Here is an 18783-nt window from a genome sequence, read left to right on the forward strand (position 1 = left end):
ACCCATCAGCAGCCCCCTTAGATTAGAGTGACCCATCAGCAGCCCCCTTACATCAGAGTGTCCCATCAGCAGCCCCCTTACATCAGAGTGTCCCATCAGCAGCCCCCTTACATCAGATTGACCCATCAGCAGCCCCCTTACATCAGATTGACCCATCAGCAGCCCCCTTACATCAGAGTGTCCCATGAGCAGCCCCCTTACATCAGAGTGTCCCATGAGCAGCCCCCTTACACCAGAGTGTCCCACCACCAGCCCCCTTACACCAGAGTGTCCCATCAGCAGCCCCCTTACACCAGAGTGTCCCATCACCAGCCCCCTTACATCAGAGTGTCCCACCATCAGTCCCCTTACATCAGAGTGTCCCACCACCAGCCCCCTTACAACAGATTGTCCCATCAGCAGCCCCCTTACACCAGAGTGTCCCATCAGCAGCCCCCTTACATCAGAGTGTCCCATCAGCAGCCCCCTTACATCAGAGTGTCCCATCAGCAGCCCCCTTACATCAGAGTGTCCCATCACCAGCCCCCTTACATCAGAGTGTCCCATCACCAGCCCCCTTACACCAGAGTGTCCCATCAGCAGCCCCCTTACACCAGAGTGTCCCACCACCAGCCCCCTTACAACAGATTGTCCCATCAGCAGCCCCCTTACATCAGAGTGTCCCATCAGCAGCCCCCTTACATCAGAGTGTCCCATCAGCATCTCCTTACATCAGAGTGTCCCATCAGCAGCCCCCTTACATCAGAGTGTCCCATCACCAGCCCCCTTACATCAGAGTGTCCCATCACCAGCCCCCTTACATCAGAATGTCCCATCAGCAGCCCCCTTACATCAGAGTGTCCCATCAGCAGCCCCCTTACATCAGAGTGTCCCATCACCAGCCCCCTTACATCAGAGTGTCCCATCAGCAGCCCCCTTACATCAGAGTGTCCCATCACCAGACCCCTTACATCAGAGTGTCCCATCACCAGACCCCTTACATCAGAGTGTCCCATCACCACCCCCCTTACATCAGAGTGTCCCATCACCAGCCCCCTTACATCAGAGTGTCCCATCACCAGCCCCCTTACATCAGAGTGTCCCATCACCAGCCCCCTTACATCAGAGTGTCCCATTACCAACCCCCTTACATCAGAGTGTCCTATCAGTACCCCCTTACATCATAGTGTCCCATCAGTACCCCCTTACATCAGAGTGTCCCATCAGCAGCCCCCTTACATCAGTGTCCTCCCCCCACATGTACTCACAGTTCTGAAGGCAGCTTCTCATCTTCCTCTCTCCAGTCATGTGATAACAAGTGATAGGGGAGAGAGGAAAGAAAGTCGGTCGGCCGGCTGTCTATCTCCCCCTGCAGGCTGGAGGTAGCATAACGCCTAATGCTCTCTCCAGCATATGACGGAAGCTTCTCCTCCTGAGAGGCAGGGAATCGCAATCACTCACTGTCAGAGAGGAGCGGCTCCAGGACTGGACCAGACCGGCCCACTGAGCCATCGGCCCACCGGGAATCTCCCGGTAGTCCCGATGGCCAGTACATGCCTGGATTGGATGGAGAACGTCTGTGATCAGCAATTTTCAAGTCTTGCCACAGATTCTCAATGGGATTTAGGTTTGGACTGTGACTGGGCCATTCTAACACATGAATATGCTTTGATGTAAACCATTCCATTGTAGCTCTGCCTGGATGTTTCGGGTCGTTGTCCTGCTGGAAGGGGAACCTCCGCCCCGGTCTCAAGTCTTTTGCAGACTCTAACAGGTTTTCTTTTAAGATTGTCCTGTATTTGTCTCCATCCATCTTCCCATCAACTCTGACCAGCTTCCCTGTCCCTGCTGAAGAAAACCATCCCCACCACATGATGCTGCCACCACCATGTCTCACGGTGGGGATGGTGTGTTCAGGGGGATGGGCGGTGTTAGTTTTCTCCACACATAGCGTTTGGCTTTTAGGCCATAAAGTAGAATTTTGGTCTCCTCTGACCAGATCACCTTCTTCCACATGTTTGCTGCCCCCTCCCCCACATGGCTTCTCACAAACTACAAACAGGACTTCTTATGACTTTCTTTCTCCAATGTCTTTCTTCTTGTCACTCTTCCATAAAGGACAGATTTGTGGAGAGACGACTAATAGTTGTCCTGTGGACAGATTCTCCCCCCTGAGCTGTGGATCTCTGCAGCTCATCCAGAGTCACCATGGACCTCTTGGCTCTTCTCTGATGAATACATACACAGCTCACCCCTAAACTCTTCACTCTATACACAGCTCACTCCTCAATCCTGAACTCCCTACACAGCTCACCCCTCAATCCTGCACTCCCTACACAGCTCACCCCTCAATCCTTCACTCTGTACACAGCTTACCCCTAAATCCTGCACCCTGTATATAGCTCACCCCCCAATCCTTCATTCTGTACACAGCTCACCCCTAAATCCTACACTTTGTCCATAGCGCACCCCTTAAGCCTGCACTCTGTACATAGCTCACCCCTCCACACTGCTCTACTGCAGGTGGCATAACTAGTCATTTATTTCTGGTAGCCTGTCCTCCTGTCTGCTCCTATTGGGCTCTGTCCCTAACTGCACTCAGTTAACCTTCATAGCTGTGTGTGCTCTGCTCATTGCTAATAGCAAGTTCTAGGAATTTTCTGTCTATTGATGGGTCCCCTCACCTCTCCAGTCCATGGTGGGCAGGCAGTGAGGAGATGATGCGTTGCAACCTTCAGCAACCAATCAGTGACCTGTATATATGTGCTGTGACCTCTAGCAACCAATAAGTGAGTGGTAATGATGCACAGTAACCTCTACCAAAGTAAACATGTAACCTCTAGCAACCAATGAGTGAGTGGTAAACATGTAACCTCTAGCAACCAATGACTGAGCGAGAAACATGTAACCTCTAGCAACCAGTCAGTGAGCGGTGAGGATGTGCAGTAGCCGCTAGCAACCAATCATTTAGCAGAAATAATGTGCTGTAACCTCTAACAACAAATTGATGAGTCGTAATGTTTGCTGTAAACTGTAGCATCCAGTCAATGAGCAGTAATGATATGCTGTAACCTCTGGCAACCAATCCCAATTGCTGCCTGACCTGGGCAATTTTTGCCCAGGGCCCAATCAATGCTAAAGATGGCCCTGTCAGCAGCACTCATGCAGCCCCACAGAAGGACACTGTCACCACCATGTCTCACCAGGCATTTTTCTGTGTACTCCTGTACGCCATACAGTTTTGAAGCCATCGGTTCCAAAAACATTTATCCAAGTAGTCTCCGCCTTTTTCAGCATGGGCCCTGATAAATTCTAGGTGTGATTTTTTGTGCATGGGCTCTGGGAGAGGCTTCCTTCATGGACGACACCAATGCATGCCATTCCTCTGCCGTGTGCGCCGTATTGTGTCACGGGAAACAATCGCCCCGGTTTGCCTTTCTACTTCTTTAGCTCACTGCAGTGACCTTGTATGGTGATTTTCTCCAACCCGTCTCATCAGAAGAAGCTCCTGTCGTGGTGATAACTTCTGTGGATGGTCTGGATGTCTCCGTGAGATGGTGGCACTTCCATCTTTGTTACGTTTTTGTATCACTTTTGCTCCAGTATTCTGACTTTCTGTGTAAAGAAATGATTTGCTTTCTCAGGCCTTCGACATTTCTTCTCCACGTGGTACCATTGTTAACGGCATGAAATGGGCGGGGTTTTCTTTGTTAAGTAACGCCTTTTTATAATCACCTGTCTGCTGGACACCTGTTTAATCAATAATTACCCTCAGCTGTAGTTGAATTCTTGTTAATCAGGATTTTCTTGTCTAAAATTTCACTTTGCTCCTTACGCCGCCTACACACGACCGGACTTTCCGGCAGACTAGGTCCGATGGCCTCCCCGACAGACTTTCCTGACAGACTTTCCCCACAGACTTTCCAGCGGAGTTCCGACGGACTTCCAAACTAACAGACTTGGCCCCATGCGAACGGACTAAGTCCGTTTGAAAGTCCGTTCGTTTTGAACGTGATGATGTCCGACGGGACTAAAAAAGGAAGTTCAATAGGCAGTAGCCAATGGCTTCCCTTGCATCATATTTTCTTATATATCAATCTTCTTATAGCCTAGACCAGTGATGGCGATCCTTGGCACCCCAGATGTTTTGGAACTACATTTCCCATGATGCTCAACTACACTGCAGAGTACAAGAGCATCATGGGAAATGTAGTTCCAAAACATCTGGGATGCCAAGGTTCGCCATCACTGGCCTAGGCCATCTTTATGTAGAGCAACTATTTTTTTTTTTTTTTTCAGATCCTCAGAGAGTTCTTTACCATGAGGTGCCATGTTGTACTTCCAGTGACCAGTATGAGAGAGTGAGAGCGATAACACCAAATTTAACACACCTGCTCCCCATTCACACCTGAGACCTTGTAACACTAATGAGTCACATGACACTGGGGAGGGAAAATGGCTAATTGGGCCCAATTTGGAGATTTTCCCTTAGGGGGTGTACTGACTTTTGTTGCCAGCGGTTTAGACATTAATGGCTGTGTGTTGAGTTATTTCGAGGGGACAGGAAATTTACACTGTTATACAAGCTGTACACTCACTACTTTACATTGTAGACAAGTGTCATTTCTTCAGTGTTGTCACATGAAAAGAGAGAAGAAAAGATTTACACAAATGTGACTGGGGGTGTACTTACTTTTGTGGGATACTGTAATATAATATCATATAATATACTATAAATATAATACAAAATAATATTATGGTATAATAAAACAATACACTATAATATAATAAAGAGTATAACTAACAAAATATGAATAATAATTATATAGTATAATATAGTAATAATAATGTAGTATAGTACAATACAATATAATATATTAAATACATATAATATAACATAATAATATAATAATAATAATATAGTATAATAATATAATATAAACATAATGTAATATAATAATACAATACACTATAAAATAATATCATATAATATATGATATAATATAATGTAAAAAAATTGTATAATATAATATTGTGGTATAATAAAATAATACAATATAAAAAAGTATATAACAAAATATTAATAATAATATAGTATAATAACATAATAATAATGTAGTATAATACAATATAATAAATTAAATACATATAATATAACACCATAATAATAATAATAAAGTAATATAATAATATAAAATAATGTAATATAATAATACAATACACTATAATAAAATTAAATATAATAATAATATAGTAAAAAAAAATACAATACAATATTAATATAGTATAATAATAACAATGTAATATAATAATACAATATAATAAAATACAATATAATATCATATATTATAGTATAATATAATATTGTGGTATAATAAACCAATATAATATAATATAATAAAGTATATAACAAAATATTAATAATATAGTATAATAATATAATAATAATATAGTATAATATAATATAATAAATGAAATACATATAATATAACACCATAATAATAATAATAATAATAATAATGTAGTATAATAATATAAAATAAAAATAATGCTATATAATAATATTATATTATATATATTATATTATATAATATATTATATATATATATATTATATATAACACTATAAAAAAATGTAATACAATATAATAATGATATAGTAAAATAATACAATACAACAATAATATTGTATAATAATGATAATAATGTAGTAAAATAATACAAAACAATATAATAAAATACAATTCATATAATGTATATTTTTTTTTATTCTAAGAGCTTTCTTTGAAATACACAAATACAACAAAATGCCCAGGTGAAGGTGGATCAATAAACAGAACAACATAAGATTCCCATCTGGGTGCAGATTGGTGAACAAAACATCAAGCAATCCATAAAATGATCATTCAGATTACAGGGTGATAGACCAGGAGGTGGAGTTGAAAATATTGATTTGGGGTCAGATTAAGTAACAGTCAGTAGTGATGGACGAACGTTTCGCCCGGCGGTCGTTTCGCGGCGAATTTCCGACATTCGCGGTCCGCACGTTCGAACGCCTTTTTCCGTCGTTCGCCGCGGCGGACTTACGTGTTTAATGTATACAAGAACTTTAACCTTTGGTGACACGTTTATCATGTGATACAGGACAGCCAATTGAGACATGACAGCACATGGACACTTGGACATTCCCCCTAACCTATAAATACACCCGATCCGGTGGCCATTTTACATTCTTTCTTCTGTTACGATAGGGACAGGTTCCTGTGTGGAGTAGGGAGAGATAAACCACTAGCTATTTGGTACACAAAAGTTCTTTTCAGGACTGGTATAGGTGTTAGGTGTTGATAGGTTTGCTGTGCTGCTGATTCTTGCAGCAGCCTGAGTGTCTTTTGTTAGTTTAGAGAAAGGGAAAGGACGGTGTATGCTACAGGGACAGCCAGATTAGTCTTTCATCATCATCATCATCATCATCATCATTAGCTGTTACTATCAAGGTCCACAAAAGAGCTGTTCCAGTAACCACTAATCGTTCTCTTTTTTTGCCAATTTGTATAGGGACAGGAAGGAAGCAGTGTTGTCAGGCAGTGAGGGTAATTTTAAAGACTTGCTGTTATTATTAGTTCCACAAAGGTTCTTTTCAGGACTGGTATCAGTGGTACAGTAATAGGCTTGTACATGTATAATATTCTTTCTTCCAAATATAGAAAGGATATTATACTTGACTGCTGCCCTTCTGCTGCAGTCTGCTAAACATTCACAACTCACTTGTTCCACAAAAGTTCTTATAAGGACTGGTAACTTGGTATAGGGTGCTACGGTACATAGGCTTGAGTGCGGTACAGTCTGCTGTTCTGTAAGGACCGCTATCGGTCCACAATAGATAGGGTTGACGTGCACCACTGCTGACCGCTGCCCTATACTGCAGCAGTCCTTCAGCGGTATAGGGACTGACGTACAGTCTGCTAAACACTAATACACAACCTGCTTGGTCCACAAAAGTTCTTATAAGGACTGGTAACTTGGTATAGGGTGCTACGGTACATAGGCTTGAGTGCGGTACAGTCTGCTGTTCTGTAAGGACCGCTATAGGTCCACAATAGATAGGGTTGACGTGCACCACTGCTGACCGCTCACCTATACTGCAGCAGTCCTTCAGCGGTATAGGGACTGACGTACAGTCTGCTAATCACTAACACACAACCTGCTTGTTCCACAAAAGTTCTTATAAGGACTGGTAACTTGGTATAGGGTGCTACGGTACATAGGCTTGAGTGCGGTACAGTCTGCTGTTCTGTAAGGACCGCTATCGGTCCACAATAGATAGGGTTGACGTGCACCACTGCTGACCGCTGCCCTATACTGCAGCAGTCCTTCAGCGGTATAGGGACTGACGTACAGTCTGCTAAACACTAATACACAACCTGCTTGGTCCACAAAAGTTCTTATAAGGACTGGTAACTTGGTATAGGGTGCTACGGTACATAGGCTTGAGTGCGGTACAGTCTGCTGTTCTGTAAGGACCGCTATAGGTCCACAATAGATAGGGTTGACGTGCACCACTGCTGACCGCTCACCTATACTGCAGCAGTCCTTCAGCGGTATAGGGACTGACGTACAGTCTGCTAATCACTAACACACAACCTGCTTGTTCCACAAAAGTTCTTATAAGGACTGGTAACTTGGTATAGGGTGCTACGGTACATAGGCTTGAGTGCGTTACAGTCTGCTGTTCTGTAAGGACCGCTATCGGTCCACAATAGATAGGGTTGACGTGCACCACTGCTGACCGCTGCCCTATACTGCAGCAGTCCTTCAGCGGTATAGGGACTGACGTACAGTCTGCTAAACACTAATACACAACCTGCTTGGTCCACAAAAGTTCTTATAAGGACTGGTAACTTGGTATAGGGTGCTACGGTACATAGGCTTGAGTGCGGTACAGTCTGCTGTTCTGTAAGGACCGCTATCGGTCCACAATAGATAGGGTTGACGTGCACCACTGCTGACCGCTCACCTATACTGCAGCAGTCCTTCAGCGGTATAGGGACTGACGTACAGTCTGCTAATCACTAACACACAACCTGCTTGTTCCACAAAAGTTCTTATAAGGACTGGTAACTTGGTATAGGGTGCTACGGTACATAGGCTTGAGTGCGGTACAGTCTGCTGTTCTGTAAGGACCGCTATAGGTCCACAATAGATAGGGTTGACGTGCACCACTGCTGACCGCTCACCTATACTGCAGCAGTCCTTCAGCGGTATAGGGACTGACGTACAGTCTGCTAATCACTAACACACAACCTGCTTGTTCCACAAAAGTTCTTATAAGGACTGGTAACTTGGTATAGGGTGCTACGGTACATAGGCTTGAGTGCGGTACAGTCTGCTGTTCTGTAAGGACCGCTATCGGTCCACAATAGATAGGGTTGACGTGCACCACTGCTGACCGCTGCCCTATACTGCAGCAGTCCTTCAGCGGTATAGGGACTGACGTACAGTCTGCTAAACACTAACACACAACCTGCTTGGTCCACAAAAGTTCTTATAAGGACTGGTAACTTGGTATAGGGTGCTACGGTACATAGGCTTGAGTGCGGTACAGTCTGCTGTTCTGTAAGGACCGCTATAGGTCCACAATAGATAGGGTTGACGTGCACCACTGCTGACCGCTCACCTATACTGCAGCAGTCCTTCAGCGGTATAGGGACTAAGAGTTTTGTCACAGGGTCATTTAAAAAATGACAGGCAGAGGAAGAGGCAGGCCCTTCCGCAGGGGTGGTAGGGGTAGGGCAGGAGCAACAGGCTTGAGCCAAAGTGGGAAGTTGCAGAAGGTGCGTTCAATTACTTTAAAGGATGCACCAGACTTGGTTGAGTGGCTCGCTCAGCCTTACTCTTCTGCACCCTCCTCATCCTCTCGATCTGCACCCTCTTCTTCACTCTCTGCTATGTGCACCCCCAAAGACACTACCACCAACAACACGACCACCACCACCACCACCACATACCTTCCGCTTGAGTCACTGGAATTATTTTCCGATCCATATCAAGAGGACATTTCTGATGCGCAGCCACTCTTGGTATTGGATCAGGAAGAGGAGGTAGCAACAAGCGCTACTCAGCAGTCTGACGCCAGTACCCAGATCAGCCCAAGGAGGAGGTTGGTCCCCGGTGTTGCTGCCTACTCCGAGATCTCTACTTATAGCGGTGGGGAAGGTGACGTTGATGATGACGTGTCTAGTGATGTCACGTGGGTGCCCACAAGAGAGGAAGAGGAGGGGAGTTCAGAGGGAGATATGGACCAGCAGATAGGGAGGAGAAGCAGCAATGACTTACATTGCACAGCAGGGACAAAGCAGACTGCAAATGTATCAGGAGCGAGTCATCGACCATGTACGGTCACATCTGGCGCTCCCAGGACACCGGCACATGGCTCCGCAGTGTGGGCTTTTTTTAACGTGTCCGCTGCTGACAATAGCGTTGCCATCTGCAATCTTTGCAGTCAACGCGTTAGTCGCGGTAAGCCCAATACTCACCTAGGGACGACCGCCTTAAGAAGGCACATGAGCAGCCATCACCGAGCCCAGTGGGAGCAACGGAACACACAAAGCCACACTGCAGGCTCTCACCGTCCAGCCTCGTCTTCTACTTCTCCTTCTCCTCTCTCCTCACAATTGTCCTCCACTCCACCTTCCATCACGCCAAGCTCACATTTTTCTGCAAAAAGGCAGGCTTCCGTGGGCCTAATGTTTGAGCGTAAAAAAATGATGATGCCGGATAACCCTCTTGCCCAACGGTTGGCGGCTGGCTTGTCAGAACTCATAGCCCGCCAACTACTGCCATATAAACTGGTGGACTCGGAGGCCTTTCGCAAATTTGTGGCCATTGGAACACCACAATGGAAGGTCCCAGGAAGGAAGTATTTCTCAGAGAAGGGCATCCCAGAGCTATATGGCCATGTTCAGCGGCAAGTGAATGTATCTCTGGCACACAGTGTCGGTGCCAAGATACATCTGACCACAGACACGTGGTCTAGCAAACACGGGCAGGGAAGGTATATCAGTTTTACTGCCCACTGGGTGAACCTTCTGACGGCCGTCAAGCATGTAACCCGTGGCACCCGTGTAGATTTGGTTTTACCGCCACGGATTGCATGCAGGCCTGACTCTTCTTCTCCTCCTCCTACTCCATCCTCCTCCCTCTCCTCCTCAGCTGCCTCCTCCTTTTCCGCTGCTAGCGTCTCTTCCACTGCACCGCCCAAGCTCCCCAGAACCTATTCCACATGCCAGGTGAGACGTTGCCATGCCGTGCTGCGTCTGTTGTGCCTGGAAGCAAAGAGCCACACTGGCCCGGCACTCCTTTCAGCTTTGCGTTCACAGGCAGATGAGTGGCTAACACCGCTCAATTTGACAGTTGGTAAAGTGGTGTGTGACAACGGTGCCAATCTGCTTAGCGCATTGAAACAGGGCAAAATCACGCACGTGCCGTGCATGGCACACGTCTTAAACTTGGTCGTGCAGCGATTCCTTGTCAAATACCCTGGGGTCCAGGACATCTTGCGGCAGGCAAGGAAAATCTCGGCCCATTTCAGAAGATCTTACACGGCCATGGCTCGCCTTGCTGACATTCAGCGGCGACACCATCTGCCGGTCAGACGTCTTATTTGCGATTGCCCGACGCGATGGAACTCAACCTTCTATATGCTTGATAGGCTGCTCCAGCAGAAACGTGCAGTTAACGTCTACCTGTATGAACTCTGCGAAAGAAACGGTTCTGGGGAGCTGGGTTTTTTTTCACCGCGCCAGTGGCTGCTCATGCGCGACACATGCAGACTTCTGCGGCCATTTGAGGAGATCACCAAACTGGTCAGTCGCAGCCATGGCGCCATCAGTGACATGGTACCTTATGCCTTCTTTCTGGAGCGTGCATTGCGTCGTGTCATTGATCAGGCTGTGGAGGAGCAGGAGCGGGAAGATGAGGAAGTCGCAATGCTGGATGAATTCCCAGGGGGGGCTACTCTATCTGAGACAAGTCAACAACAGGAGTCTGATGAGGAGTCAGAGGAGGATGGTGCCGGGGCGGATGAGCAGGAGCAAGAAGAGCATGCTTTAAACCTTTCTGGGATCCCTGTTGTGCGAGGATGGGGAGAGGAGAATGAAGAGGACGACATTATCCTGGATGATGAGCAGGAGCCAGGCCACCACACCGCTTCCACTTTAGTGCAAATGGGGGCCTTCATGCTCCAGTGTTTTAATAGGGACCCCCGTATAAAAAGCATGAGGGTCAAGGACCAGTACTGGGTGGCAACGTACTTAGACCCCCGGTACAAACACAAAATAGCGGAAATGTTACCGCCGTCGCAGAGGGCTGTCAGAATGCAGCACTTCCAGGCCTTGCTTCGAGAAATGCTGCATTCTGCTTTTGCGTGCGCTGGCAGAGGAGCAATTCCCACTCCCAGAGAAGGATTTGCGGGTACCAATCCAACAGCGCCTGCAAGAAGAGGCCGGTTTGAAGATGTGTTGGTGACTTCGGATATGAGGTCATTCTTTCAGCCGACCCATCGACAGGTGTCATCCGGATCCAGCATCAGGGAACGCCTAGACCGTCAGGTGTCCGACTACATTGGGTTAACGGCCGATGTGGACGCTCTGAGGAGTGATGAACCCCTAGACTACTGGGTGGGCAGGCTTGACCTCTGGCCAGAGCTTGCCCAATTTGCAATCGAACTGTTGGCTTGCCCCTCATCCAGTGTCCTGTCCGAAAGGACGTTCAGCGCAGCAGGGGGGATTGTGACCGATAAGCGTACTCGCCTAGCTCACCACAGTGTTAACTACCTCACATTTCTAAAAATGAATGAGGCATGGATCTCGGAGGAATTCAACACATGTGACCAGTAGACCATGTATATGTCTATAAACTATTTTTTTAATCAAGCACACAGACCTTCTTAATTCATTTGGCTCACTTCCTTGACCCAAAAAAGCACACCGTACTATATGCCCCTACCCTCCTCTTTGAAGAGGTTGAGCGGTGTCATATTTCTACTGGGGCTGCTTATGATATCCCTGTGCTGTGCTGACTTCCTCCTGGGGGTTCTTATTATGAAGGGATCACACTATCCCTGTGCTGTGCTGACTTCCTCCTGGGGGTTCTTATTATGAGGGGATCACACCATCCCTGTGCTGTGCTGACTTCCTCCTGGGGCTGCTTACGGTGCTGCTGTCAGTGCTGTATGTCACGGTGCTGCTGTCAGCGCTGTATGTCACGGTGCTGCTGTCAGCGCTGTATGTCACGGTGCTGCTGTCAGCGGTGTATGTCACGGTGCTGCTGTCAGCGCTGTATGTGACGGTGCTGCTGTCAGCGCTGTATGTCACGGTGCTGCTGTCAGCGCTGTATGTCACGGTGCTGCTGTCAGCGCTGTATGTCACGGTGCTGCTGTCAGCGCTGTATGTCACGGTGCTGCTGTCAGCGCTGTATGTCACGGTGCTGCTGTCAGCGCTGTATGTCACGGTGCTGCTGTCAGCGCTGTATGTCACGGTGCTGCTGTCAGATGCCTCTATCACGGTGCATGTGTCATTCCGGTATGTCACGCTGCTGGTGATCATCTCCTGCACCCTCTTCTTTGCCTACCCTGGTCCCTGACCTTCCCTCTCCTCCATTGCCTTCATTAGCTCCATAGTCCTGAATTGTTAGAACAATTTCCCAAATAAAATAAAAATGCTTGTAGTTATCGATCCCAAATTCACCTCATACATGTATTATGTCATTGTCCAGATGGTGGGACTACGTTTTACCCCCTAATAATTACCACGTGGCCGCAAATTCGACATGAAGGTTTGCAAAGTTCGCCTCCCATTGAAGTCAATGGGGCCCGCGGCGAACGTTCGGTTTCGCGAACGTTTGGGTCCGTTCGCATTTCGCGTTCGCGAAACGTCCCGTCGGAAGTTCGTCCATCACTAACAGTCAGCATGGTATTAGTATAATATAAAATATTAATAGTATAATATTATAATACTAATGTAGCATAATAATACAATATAATATAATAGAATAATAATAATAATAATAATAATAATAATATAGAAAGACAGAATAGGTGTATTCAATGTACAAACATCCTCGGAAGAGGATTTGGGGCGCAGGATCTGATCTGTGGCCCCTCTGTGTCAGGATCTGATCTGTGGCCCCTCTGTGTGGGACAATCCCGGTGAATTCCCCGCACTCTTGAGAAGGAAGGCGCGGAGCGGACAGTCGCCTCATCTGGTATTTTCTGTCCTCTGGCAGTTTCCAATTACAAAACAAAACAGATTTGAATGCTGTACTTTCCGGGTGTTTGTTTCCTGATTGGTTACATTTCATCCCCTTCGTGAGCAGAAATCACTGAAACCGAGATCTACATCAGCAGTTTCAGTTTTTCACCAACAATGTCCACAGCGTGTCCTCTACATACATAGCATGTCCTCTACATACATAGCATGTCCTCTACATACATAGCATGTCCTCTACATACACAGCATGTCCTCTACATACACAGCGTGTCCTCTACATACACAGCATGTCCTCTACATACATAGCGTGTCCTCTACATACACAGCGTGTCCTCTACATACACAGCATGTCCTCTACATACATAGCGTGTCCTCTACATACACAGTGTGTCCTCTACATACATAGCGTGTCCTCTACATACACAGCGTGTCCTCTACATACACAGCATGTCCTCTACATACATAGCGTGTCCTCTACATACACAGCGTGTCCTCTACATACATAGCGTGTCCTCTACATACACAGCGTGTCCTCTACATACATAGCATGTCCTCTACATACACAGCGTGTCCTCTACATACACAGCATGTCCTCTACATACATAGCGTGTCCTCTACATACACAGCGTGTCCTCTACATACACAGCATGTCCTCTACATACATAGCGTGTCCTCTACATACACAGCGTGTCCTCTACATACATAGCGTGTCCTCTACATACACAGCGTGTCCTCTACATACACAGCATGTCCTCTACATACATAGCGTGTCCTCTACATACACAGCGTGTCCTCTACATACATAGCGTGTCCTCTACATACATAGCATGTCCTCTACATACATAGCGTGTCCTCTACATACACAGCGTGTCCTCTACATACACAGCATGTCCTCTACATACATAGCGTGTCCTCTACATACACAGCGTGTCCTCTACATACACAGCGTGTCCTCTACATACACAGCGTGTCCTCTACATGCATAGCATGTCCTCTACATACACAGCATGTCCTCTACATACATAGCATGTCCTCTACATACACAGCATGTCCTCTACATACATAGCGTGTCCTCTACATACACAGCGTGTCCTCTACATACACAGCGTGTCCTCTACATACACAGCGTGTCCTCTACATACACAGCGTGTCCTCTACCTGCATAGCATGTCCTCTACATACACACCATGTCCTCTACATACATAGCATGTCCTCTACATACACAGCATGTCCTCTACATACACAGCGTGTCCTCTACATACACAGCGTGTCCTCTACATACACAGCGTGTCCTCTACATGCATAGCATGTCCTCTACATACACAGCATGTCCTCTACATATATAGCATGTCCTCTACATACACAGCATGTCCTCTACATACACAGCGTGTCCTCTACATACATAGCATGTCCTCTACATTAGTGATGGCCGAACGGTTCGCCCGGCGGTCGTTTCGCGGCGAATTTCCGACATTCGCGGTCCGCACGTTCGAACGCCTTTTTCCGTCGTTCGCCGCGGCGGACTTACGTGTTTAATGTATACAAGAACTTTAACCTTTGGTGACACGTTTATCATGTGATACAGGACAGCCAATTGAGACATGACAGCACATGGACACTTGTACATTCCCCCTAACCTATAAATACACCCGATCCGGTGGCCATTTTACATTCTTTCTTCTGTTACGATAGGGACAGGTTCCTGTGTGGAGTAGGGAGAGATAAACCACTAGCTATTTGGTACACAAAAGTTCTTTTCAGGACTGGTATAGGTGTTAGGTGTTGATAGGTTTGCTGTGCTGCTGATTCTTGCAGCAGCCTGAGTGTCTTTTGTTAGTTTAGAGAAAGGGAAAGGACGGTGTATGCTACAGGGACAGCCAGATTAGTCTTTCATCATCATCATCATCATCATCATCATTAGCTGTTACTATCAAGGTCCACAAAAGAGCTGTTCCAGTAACCACTAATCGTTCTCTTTTTTTGCCAATTTGTATAGGGACAGGAAGGAAGCAGTGTTGTCAGGCAGTGAGGGTAATTTTAAAGACTTGCTGTTATTATTAGTTCCACAAAGGTTCTTTTCAGGACTGGTATCAGTGGTACAGTAATAGGCTTGTACATGTATAATATTCTTTCTTCCAAATATAGAAAGGATATTATACTTGACTGCTGCCCTTCTGCTGCAGTCTGCTAAACATTCACAACTCACTTGTTCCACAAAAGTTCTTATAAGGACTGGTAACTTGGTATAGGGTGCTACGGTACATAGGCTTGAGTGCGGTACAGTCTGCTGTTCTGTAAGGACCGCTATCGGTCCACAATAGATAGGGTTGACGTGCACCACTGCTGACCGCTGCCCTATACTGCAGCAGTCCTTCAGCGGTATAGGGACTGACGTACAGTCTGCTAAACACTAATACACAACCTGCTTGGTCCACAAAAGTTCTTATAAGGACTGGTAACTTGGTATAGGGTGCTACGGTACATAGGCTTGAGTGCGGTACAGTCTGCTGTTCTGTAAGGACCGCTATCGGTCCACAATAGATAGGGTTGACGTGCACCACTGCTGACCGCTGCCCTATACTGCAGCAGTCCTTCAGCGGTATAGGGACTGACGTACAGTCTGCTAAACACTAATACACAACCTGCTTGGTCCACAAAAGTTCTTATAAGGACTGGTAACTTGGTATAGGGTGCTACGGTACATAGGCTTGAGTGCGGTACAGTCTGCTGTTCTGTAAGGACCGCTATCGGTCCACAATAGATAGGGTTGACGTGCACCACTGCTGACCGCTCACCTATACTGCAGCAGTCCTTCAGCGGTATAGGGACTGACGTACAGTCTGCTAAACACTAATACACAACCTGCTTGGTCCACAAAAGTTCTTATAAGGACTGGTAACTTGGTATAGGGTGCTACGGTACATAGGCTTGAGTGCGGTACAGTCTGCTGTTCTGTAAGGACCGCTATCGGTCCACAATAGATAGGGTTGACGTGCACCACTGCTGACCGCTCACCTATACTGCAGCAGTCCTTCAGCGGTATAGGGACTGACGTACAGTCTGCTAAACACTAATACACAACCTGCTTGGTCCACAAAAGTTCTTATAAGGACTGGTAACTTGGTATAGGGTGCTACGGTACATAGGCTTGAGTGCGGTACAGTCTGCTGTTCTGTAAGGACCGCTATCGGTCCACAATAGATAGGGTTGACGTGCACCACTGCTGACCGCTCACCTATACTGCAGCAGTCCTTCAGCGGTATAGGGACTGACGTACAGTCTGCTAAACACTAATACACAACCTGCTTGGTCCACAAAAGTTCTTATAAGGACTGGTAACTTGGTATAGGGTGCTACGGTACATAGGCTTGAGTGCGGTACAGTCTGCTGTTCTGTAAGGACCGCTATCGGTCCACAATAGATAGGGTTGACGTGCACCACTGCTGACCGCTCACCTATACTGCAGCAGTCCTTCAGCGGTATAGGGACTGACGTACAGTCTGCTAAACACTAATACACAACCTGCTTGGTCCACAAAAGTTCTTATAAGGACTGGTAACTTGGTATAGGGTGCTACGGTACATAGGCTTGAGTGCGGTACAGTCTGCTGTTCTGTAAGGACCGCTATCGGTCCACAATAGATAGGGTTGACGTGCACCACTGCTGACCGCTCACCTATACTGCAGCAGTCCTTCAGCGGTATAGGGACTGACGTACAGTCTGCTAAACACTAATACACAACCTGCTTGGTCCACAAAAGTTCTTATAAGGACTGGTAACTTGGTATAGGGTGCTACGGTACATAGGCTTGAGTGCGGTACAGTCTGCTGTTCTGTAAGGACCGCTATCGGTCCACAATAGATAGGGTTGACGTGCACCACTGCTGACCGCTGCCCTATACTGCAGCAGTCCTTCAGCGGTATAGGGACTGACGTACAGTCTGCTAATCACTAACACACAACCTGCTTGTTCCACAAAAGTTCTTATAAGGACTGGTAACTTGGTATAGGGTGCTACGGTACATAGGCTTGAGTGCGGTACAGTCTGCTGTTCTGTAAGGACCGCTATCGGTCCACAATAGATAGGGTTGACGTGCACCACTGCTGACCGCTCACCTATACTGCAGCAGTCCTTCAGCGGTATAGGGACTGACGTACAGTCTGCTAAACACTAATACACAACCTGCTTGGTCCACAAAAGTTCTTATAAGGACTGGTAACTTGGTATAGGGTGCTACGGTACATAGGCTTGAGTGCGGTACAGTCTGCTGTTCTGTAAGGACCGCTATCGGTCCACAATAGATAGGGTTGACGTGCACCACTGCTGACCGCTCACCTATACTGCAGCAGTCCTTCAGCGGTATAGGGACTGACGTACAGTCTGCTAAACACTAATACACAACCTGCTTGGTCCACAAAAGTTCTTATAAGGACTGGTAACTTGGTATAGGGTGCTACGGTACATAGGCTTGAGTGCGGTACAGTCTGCTGTTCTGTAAGGACCGCTATCGGTCCACAATAGATAGGGTTGACGTGCACCACTGCTGACCGCTCACCTATACTGCAGCAGTCCTTCAGCGGTATAGGGACTGACGTACAGTCTGCTAAACACTAATACACAACCTGCTTGGTCCACAAAAGTTCTTATAAGGACTGGTAACTTGGTATAGGGTGCTACGGTACATAGGCTTGAGTGCGGTACAGTCTGCTGTTCTGTAAGGACCGCTATCGGTCCACAATAGATAGGGTTGACGTGCACCACTGCTGACCGCTCACCTATACTGCAGCAGTCCTTCAGCGGTATAGGGACTGACGTACAGTCTGCTAAACACTAATACACAACCTGCTTGGTCCACAAAAGTTCTTATAAGGACTGGTAACTTGGTATAGGGTGCTACGGTACATAGGCTTGAGTGCGGTACAGTCTGCTGTTCTGTAAGGACCGCTATCGGTCCACAATAGATAGGGTTGACGTGCACCACTGCTGACCGCTCACCTATACTGCAGCAGTCCTTCAGCGGTATAGGGACTGACGTACAGTCTGCTAAACACTAATACACAACCTGCTTGGTCCACAAAAGTTCTTATAAGGACTGGTAACTTGGTATAGGGTGCTACGGTACATAGGCTTGAGTGCGGTACAGTCTGCTGTTCTGTAAGGACCGCTATCGGTCCACAATAGATAGGGTTGACGTGCACCACTGCTGACCGCTGCCCTATACTGCAGCAGTCCTTCAGCGGTATAGGGACTGACGTACAGTCTGCTAATCACTAACACACAACCTGCTTGTTCCACAAAAGTTCTTATAAGGACTGGTAACTTGGTATAGGGTGCTACGGTACATAGGCTTGAGTGCGGTACAGTCTGCTGTTCTGTAAGGACCGCTATCGGTCCACAATAGATAGGGTTGACGTGCACCACTGCTGACCGCTCACCTATACTGCAGCAGTCCTTCAGCGGTATAGGGACTGACGTACAGTCTGCTAAACACTAATACACAACCTGCTTGGTCCACAAAAGTTCTTATAAGGACTGGTAAC

The sequence above is a fragment of the Lithobates pipiens genome, unplaced genomic scaffold, assembly GCF_037356315.1.
Source record: "Lithobates pipiens isolate NorthernLeopardFrog02 unplaced genomic scaffold, aLitPip1_a1.2 Scaffold_28, whole genome shotgun sequence".
Classification (NCBI taxonomy): Eukaryota; Metazoa; Chordata; class Amphibia; order Anura; family Ranidae; genus Lithobates; species Lithobates pipiens.